Source organism: Acartia tonsa, chromosome 1, assembly GCF_053477335.1.
Source record: "Acartia tonsa isolate MP-2025a chromosome 1, ASM5347733v1, whole genome shotgun sequence".
Lineage (NCBI taxonomy): Eukaryota > Metazoa > Arthropoda > Copepoda > Calanoida > Acartiidae > Acartia > Acartia tonsa.
This window is the reverse complement of record NC_137260.1, coordinates 13692605-13701177: the sequence shown is the minus strand read 5'-3', so window position 1 is coordinate 13701177 and position 8573 is coordinate 13692605.

Sequence of the window (8573 nt, the reverse complement as noted above, 5' to 3'; positions counted from 1 at the left end):
AGTCTTGGACATTTCAGATTATTTGCATGTCTTTTATGCTGTTAAAGGTTATATGAAAAATGTTCCTAATGTAACATTTTGAAAACATTAGCAAATTTACTTGATCCTAGAAACACCTAATAATCACATAGAAGGAATAATTAAATTTATTAAATGACTGTGTTCTATCCAGGATTGAGATAAAGTATATTGGACATAACCGTCCTGTATTAATTTACAAGTAAAAACTTAAAAAGTACAATTAAATAAATAGATGGCTCAGATTCAAATCTTTTAATATAGCAAAACTGAAAACAGAAATATTCAGAAACAAGATTTTACAAAATATGTTTGAGATAATATTTAATATGAAAGAAAATAGTTATCTATCACATCGTATTACAGACAGCTTTTCGCGGAAGTTGAAATGAAAACTTATAACATTAAAATCAGTTTAAAATTGGGCTGGACTTAATTTCCCTTTTTTAACATCAATGGTTTCACACACCCCTTATGAATCATTTATTACCCTAGTCCCTAAAGTTTTCATTCGTTAGCTCAACAACTTTTGGCTTTAGTGAATTTTGATTGATTGATAAGTTAAGTGGTCAAATGTTTCAATCACTATTGTAATCTGCAGATGAGGTAATTTTATGTAACATCATGATGCACTTCAATTTATCGGCCATTGTCTTATCCTTTTAGATCCCTAATCTGTGTCCCAGATTTTTGTCTTCATTAGTTCCAATATAATAATTATTGCCCATAAAACAGAACATCATATCAACCAAAGGTGTTCAAACAAAATGAACCACTTTTTTAAATTCGCATTATTTTGATTTATAACACCGTTGGTCTTTTTGTCAAAAATACATCTGCATGTTTTCTTAATCAGAAGTCTTGATAGGGCAAGAAAATCAGTATATGATGAATGATCTTTTAAGTATAGCCACAAGGTTTAACAACTTTTCAAAATATAAAAGAAAAACACAAGCGGTTTCTCTTGGAAGTGTGGTTCTTCCCTAGTTTTAAACTTTCTCAGAACCTATGAGAAGCTACATTCTAAAGGAGAACAATATCGGTACAGCATTTAGGGAGATCCCTCGGTACAGACAGTTACTTTTCCAATAGGATTACTACTAATATTGCAAAATACCATAAAGCCAGAGATAAGTTAAACTTTTACAAATACTCATTATTGTTTTATTAACAAAAATATTTTGTTATTTTGTAAGAATACCAAAATATTAATGAAGTTTTACATTTTTATGCTTTATGAGGTTAAATGTATGTAAAAACTAACTGACATAGCGAAAATAGTACATCATATACACCTTTGCAATTTATTAAAATGAATTCTAGGAAATAACTAGCAGTTGCGCCTCTATCCCCTCGGGTGTAAATATTCGCGTAAAACCGTATAAAATGTATATAAATTTTTATAATTTATCATAGAATGAATAATGTACTGTACATGTATCGAATTACAATATTAGCGAAGTTTTACATAGGTTCTTGGATGGTTTTTGGCTATTTCTGTTGTTGTTAAAAATTTAAGTCTTGGGACAGATTTAGGCTATTGTTATACCCCTTACAGAGTCACTATAAGCTTAGGACGCCTCCGCTAGTATACATAACATACATTATACATATGTGACATAGTAGATGTATAGTATAGATCTGTCTATGATGATGTTGGTATCAGTATTCAATCACGTCATTAGCTCAAAGGTATGGACCCAGCTGTCGAGCTGCATTAGTGTCACCAATAAATGGTCGTCAGGCTTTAAAAAACATTTTCAACTTTATTTTCACACAAAAAAATTTACAGAACAAAATATCATTATATTTATACTAATAAGGCAAATAAAATGCATAATCTTTTGGTATATTTTGATGATATATGCAAGAGTATATTAAATAATTAAAGCTGATTAAACAAGTGTTAACTCTTTGAGTATTATCATATGAGCAAAACTACTCTACAAATCTTTACTATCTGCCTATCCGACTTTCTGTCCATCATTTAATTCTTCAATTAAAATGGTTAAACAAATCTTTACTCGCTTCTTTGATATTGAGTTAATGTTTGTTTAAAAACTGTTATTTCTGTAAACTGTCCTAAACCCGTGGCTTGCGTGCTCTGAATTTTTCTCTTTGCATGTATGTATGTACAATATATAAATATTGTGTTATCACTTTCACACATGTTATACATTATCACATAATCAGAACCGCAATATTTTTTACAAAAGCACATCCTTTGCCCTTTGCCTCCTTCTCTTAATTAAATACCCCCTTTTCATATATTTCAACTTGTGTTTTTTTTTCTCAAATATGCAGCACTATCCGGCATAGACGTCAAGGGTTGGGAGTAAAGGGGTGTTTACCCCCCCCCCCCCCCCCCCAATACTTTGAAACTACTTATTTTACTCACATTAAATAAAAAAATACATTAGATTACTCCCTCAAACCTCTGAATTAAAAGCATAGACGTGCTTGCTATGCGGATGTGAAAACATCACACTGGCATTATTGACATTTTCCTACACCATTCACACTGTTGGCTGCGTCCCCAACTTTTAATATCTGCTTCTAAGAAATGACAAATCTTTCCTATTATATAAAGTAGTAAGCTTTTTTGTTTGTAGCGAAGGAACTCGCGAACCGCTGAACAAATATGGTTATCCTTTACAGTAAAGCTTCTAATGGGCCTAAGGAATGTTTTTAACTATTTGGGGGAGGGTATCTCAACCCTCCCATTAAAAAAGGAACCCTTTCCAATAAAAATATTTTAATTTTCTTTTTAAAACTAAAAGTGCCCCTGGAGGCTTCTAGGGCCGTATCCGCTAGTATATAAAAAAGCATGATGTTAGTCTTTGTATATGTAACGAAGCATCTCGCTAACCGATTAAGCTATATGGTTCTTCTTTGTCCAGAGTAGGTTTATAACTGTTTTTGAGGAGGATATCTCCACCCTCCCAAGTGACATCGCCTGTTGTAGAAAAAAACCCCATCTTAAATTTTTTGGGTTTAGTCCCTTTTGTGGCTAAAGGGGCGATTCTTCGTATTTTTAACAGTAGCTTTTCTCCTATTTCTAGCCCCTGCGGGAGGCTCTAACCCTGTGGGGCAATCCCCTAACCCAATGTAACCTAACCTAACAAAAAACAACCTTTAAAAAGTCATTTCAAAAATACGACGAATTGCCCCTTAAGGAGCGTTGCCACGAAAGGGACTATTCCCAATTGTTTTAAACTATTTTTTCCTTTGAAACTAAAATTAAAAGTGGAGGATTGACTTGATAGACCACTAGGGGCGTAGCCGCTTGTAATAAATAATTTAATACAAATTTAAATTTAGAAGTTTAACAAAACTTTAAACATTTAGACACTTACATATCAAAGAAGAAATGTTAATTCTTATTTTTTTAAGATTAAAATTTAGATTTTAGAGGAATTCAATAAAATATAAAAATGTTCATTAGTAAAGGAACCTAAAGATCTTACTAAAGATCCTTTGACGGGTGGATCCGAGGGAAGGAACAAATTTTTTAGAATAGTTTTTATATTATTATTCGTGGAAAATTGTTTCATATTGCGATACGATTCATAATTCTTTCTGGGGACACTTGAAAGCGCTAGTAGAATAATAAAGAGAAAAATTTTACATGCAAGTTTATGTTAGAATATAGGAAAATATGAAAAAATAATCCTTTATATGAAGTAGTAAGGTTCTTTGTCTGTAGCTTAAGATTTCGATAACAACTGGACCGATCGAGTTCTCGAATTTAGGGTATCTTCTTATAGGTGCCTGGGTGGTTTAAGACTATCTAAATTCCATTCCCCATCAAATACAGAGCCTATAGATGCTAGGAGCGCATCCGCAGTAGATGTAAATATGCATAAATGGTTTTTGAATTTAAGTTTCTACGTATTTTTTACAATTTTAATCTAAAAAATTATAAATTCTATTTCTTTCAATCTGTTATTCAGGTTAGGTTAGGTTATTCAGAATCCTTATCCCTGTGGGTGGCTGGATCGATTATATTTTATTCCCCGCTCTTATGTTGTCCTTTCGTATTAATATTGAGATCTAACACGAAAAATATTTTCAACTCCATTAAATATTAAGAGATTAATTCCTGATCTGACAAGAAAGATTCCCCGAGAACAGATTACCGTCTGGTGTGTTTTAACTTTGGTTTCCTTGATTAGGGGGCGATGTTACGAAAGGGACTACTCCTTAAAACTGGATATAATAGGATGCTAGACTCATTTTTTTCGTATGGATGAGAACCGGTTCTAATCCACCGGATATTAATCGGTTTTAAATGAATACGAAAAAATAATAAAATTAATTAGTCCACTAAACAGTTTTCAAATAAAATTTGTATTCTGTTAAACATTATTTTAGATTCTTTTAGCAGCAAAACTAGAACTAGTATGTTGCATTAATAACTAATCATACACTAAAAGTATTTATATTTTCAACGAAATTGATCACAGAGAGCACTCAACCATTCTTCCACTTTTGGTTTTTATATTGAAATTCTCCACCACTCAAAAACTCCCTCTCCACCCCCCCATCACACGTTTTTTTGATTCCCTGAACCTTTGTTTCACCCAGGGATCTTAAGGGATAATAAACAAAATTACCCCTACTGTAGATTATAATTATTGGTTAAAAAGTTTGTACACTGCTGGTTTGTACCACTAATCAAGATTTGATAAAATTTTTAAGCCATAGAAGGACAGAACGTGTTAATAAAACTTTGGGTACCAGAACAATTTATAGTCCAATGTCCCCTCCCTCCCTGATTACACCCTGGGCTTATTTGTTCCAAAATATGTATAGTCTGGAATTTGTCTATTATTTAAATTGGGTTCTTTTTTATTTGTTTTTTATATGCATGGTGCATATTGTTCAGATTTTATAAATGATAATAAACAAAATTTGTAGATTTAATAATTGGTTGATAGGTTTGGACAATTCTAGTTTGGAACCAATCAATCAAAATTAAAAGTGTCCATAGCTTTTTGGTCAACGAATGAAATAATGTGCTCATAAAACTTTGGGTACCAGTGTAATACACAGTCCTAGGTGCCCACCATCCATGAATATTTTTGTCAAATAAAATTGCATATTAATTGTCATTAGATTATATAAAGTTTAAATTAATACAGTGTGTTTTTTTTTATGAGAACTTTTTTGAAAGCAATTTTACCCCACTTATAGTTATCAGAATTTAATGATTCATGGCTTATTTTCTTCGTTTTTTAATGCAATTAATAGAACATTAAAAAAATATTACAGTTTTTGTTTAAAAAGTACAGTAAAATGTAAAATTCAAAACTTAGGTGTCAACATCTAAAAATGGTTTTAGCGCATTTTTCTTTTGTTCAAATCTTCTAGTGCTAGCCGCTAGTGAAAAATATAGAAACATGTCTAGAGCATCAAGTGCGTTGCTGATATCTTTACATATGAGTTGTGGAAGTTTGAAGCTGTTTTTTGTGGCTTGTTAATAGACAAGAAAATAGATACAACATGAATTGTCAAATATTAATGATTTACTTATAAATAACAAGGTATTTACTGTTGGTAGTAGTGCAGCTACTCTAAATAAAAGGAGGGTCCGTTTACCCTACTGTACGTCTTGAAGATATGCTTGTTAATGAATATTGACAAAGAAAAAGCTGTGAATGTAATGTTTAATTAAATCAAATAAGTTATCTCATATTATCAATTTCATATTTGGTGATATATTGACAATGCCTGCTATAAATATATTTAATTAATTTATCCCAATTTTGTTTAAAAAGTGGTAGCTGTCTATAGTGCCATAGCAAAATCGAGATAGATGTCACCGTATTTGGCTAACGTGTTCTATTGACGTCATAGTTGAGGGAAAGAGAAAGGGAAGGGAGAAAGAAACCCCTTAGAAAAGAGATTGGGTATTGGGTATTTTATGATGTTGATAGAATAGGCACGCCAAAAGTGGTGACATATATCCCTATTTTGCTAGGACAGCTACAAAAAGTGTGCTATCACTATGAAATACTGACACCATGGAAACTGTCCCAATTTTGTATAACTTTTGCGGAACATGTTCCAGTTACGTCATATTTTTCTTTCCCGAAAAAGAGAAGGGGGAAAGAAAAAAAAGGGAAGGGGGGAAGAAAAAAGAAATGGGAGAAAAGGGGGTTTTCCCCATCTCTTTTGATGAGATTTTCTTCCCCCGTTCCCTTTTTCGGGAAAGAAAAATATGACGTAACTGGAACATGTTCCGCAAAAGTTATACAAAATTGGGACAGTTTCCATGGTGTCTGAAATACTTCATAAGCTATAAAATATGCGTTTGCTTTCATTAAAAGCAAACAATTCTAATTTGAAGATATTCAGTTGTGGATTTTTAATCTTTTTCTAGTTGTACTGTCAAGAAAAAATAGGTGTGACTATAAATTACTATAAAGAAAGAATAAGTTTTAAAAAATCAATTAATTTCGGAAACCTAGAAAAAGAGGAGACATTTAAATTATATTTGTTCCTAAAGTTTTATAAACACAGTTTTCTTTTTTTTGTCTTTGATAATTTGAGTATTTTAGATAAATCTTGATTAGTTGGTTCACATTAGCAGTGGCATAAGAACCAATAATTAAAATCTAAAAAGTGGTTAATTTCGTAAATCATCACTAGGGGATGTATTATATTTAGAAGTTTAAATAATTTTCGGTTTACAGTCTTATCCCCTAAGACAGGGGCGTCCAAGCTTTTTTATTTGGGGGGGGGGGGGTAATCACCCCTTTACCCCCCCCCCCCTTGGACGTCTATGCCCTAAGATCCCTGTAGTTTTAATGGCCACAGTTATGAAAAATTGATTTATTTTCGCACAGCAAAGGAAGAGAAAGAATTGGTTAAGATTTGCTAGAAATGAACATGTCTAGATATGCGGAACTGTATGCACACCCCACCACCACTACTAATACTAATGCATAGTCTGTGTTAATGGATATAATATTACTTGTATCTTACATTAAATTATCATACATTCAAATAAAGTTAAACTCATAGCTGGCTAGAACAACGATACCTCCTATCCACTCCCTTTTACTATATACCATCCCATCCTACTGGATGAACGAACTGACCAATAAATGGTGACCTTGTAAGCAACCTAAATCGACGACAATTTTCCCCCTGTCATTATATCCACGTATATTGTATATCCATTTCTGTGTTACATAATTAGAAGAAGTAATGAGATGGAGCTGATAGTGTCAGAACTAGATTAACAATCACAAAATAGTTCCACATAAGATAACAAAAAATATGTGGAAATTATCTTTTTAGGAGATTATGGTTTAAGTTGCGATGCTGCTCTACAATTCTCAATGCTGCAGTTTGTTGCTCTCTTTGTTTTACTTAAACTTTCTTTCAATTTTGTATGTTTAATTATAGATGTATCCAGACAACTACCTGCCTCAAGTGGATCAGACTCTTTTCGTCTGCTAGCAAATTACTTTTGTTCTTTTTGTAGGGACTCGGCTGTGTTTATTTTCCAAAGCTATTAGCTGGTTTCCAAATATAAAATCGATACAGGGTCCCCGCCCTTTAGGCAGAGTTACATATAGGCCATGCCCCCTCTATTCTTTTTCTATAAATTCAACGTTTGTCATTAAATTTTTAAGTCATGAAAAAATTATAATCATATTCACATTAGTTCAAATATAAAATTGATTCTATAAATTCAAAATATCCTGTTTAAATGGACTCACCTACTAATCACAGTCATAGAATTGCTACTCTTTCCTAATCATTACAGGAATCATAATACCTGGTTAAATACTCCCAATCCCACATGTATAAATGTATTAACTATTCTAATTCTGTCATAAGGAACACATAGCTTCGCTAATTTAGGACGTATAGTGTTCTTGTTAAATTCAAACAGTACAAAACGGTTTAGTGATAAAGAATCATAATGATATGTAAAACTAGAATTTTTAAGGGATAAGAACTTCTTAAAAATATTTCAGATGAAAACGATATAAGAGATAATAAATATACAGTTTTATTGAATTAGAGTTTTATATTTAATGAATAAATATTTTTCATAAATCCATGTGAGGCCAGAGTAAAAAAAACTAATACTACATTTTATATCTACAGACTTTTACGAAATCTTATAGGATATGTACATTCTTATTAAACATATTAAGTTACTTTTAACCTCTTTTTTAAAGGTTTTCTATAATTAGGGTCGTTCAATATTCAAGTACAATATGTCAAGCGCTGCATCTCTATAATCAATGTCCTAAAACAGTTTCTTGTATTTAATACTTGAAAAATAATCTTTTAAACTAATATTTTGTTTACAAAGTTCTGACACTGTTTAAGTGTTCCTGTTCGTTTGTCCTACCGTCTGGTTTCAGAGCTTCACTTTTATGGGTGATGTCATCCTTGTTAGTACATGTTTACATCATTAAGGTAAATTAGAACAGATGATTAAACAAGCAAATTATTATAATAAAGCCTGGTCAAAGTTATAATATAAATATATATACATCAAAATTATATGATATATGTACTTTAAAACT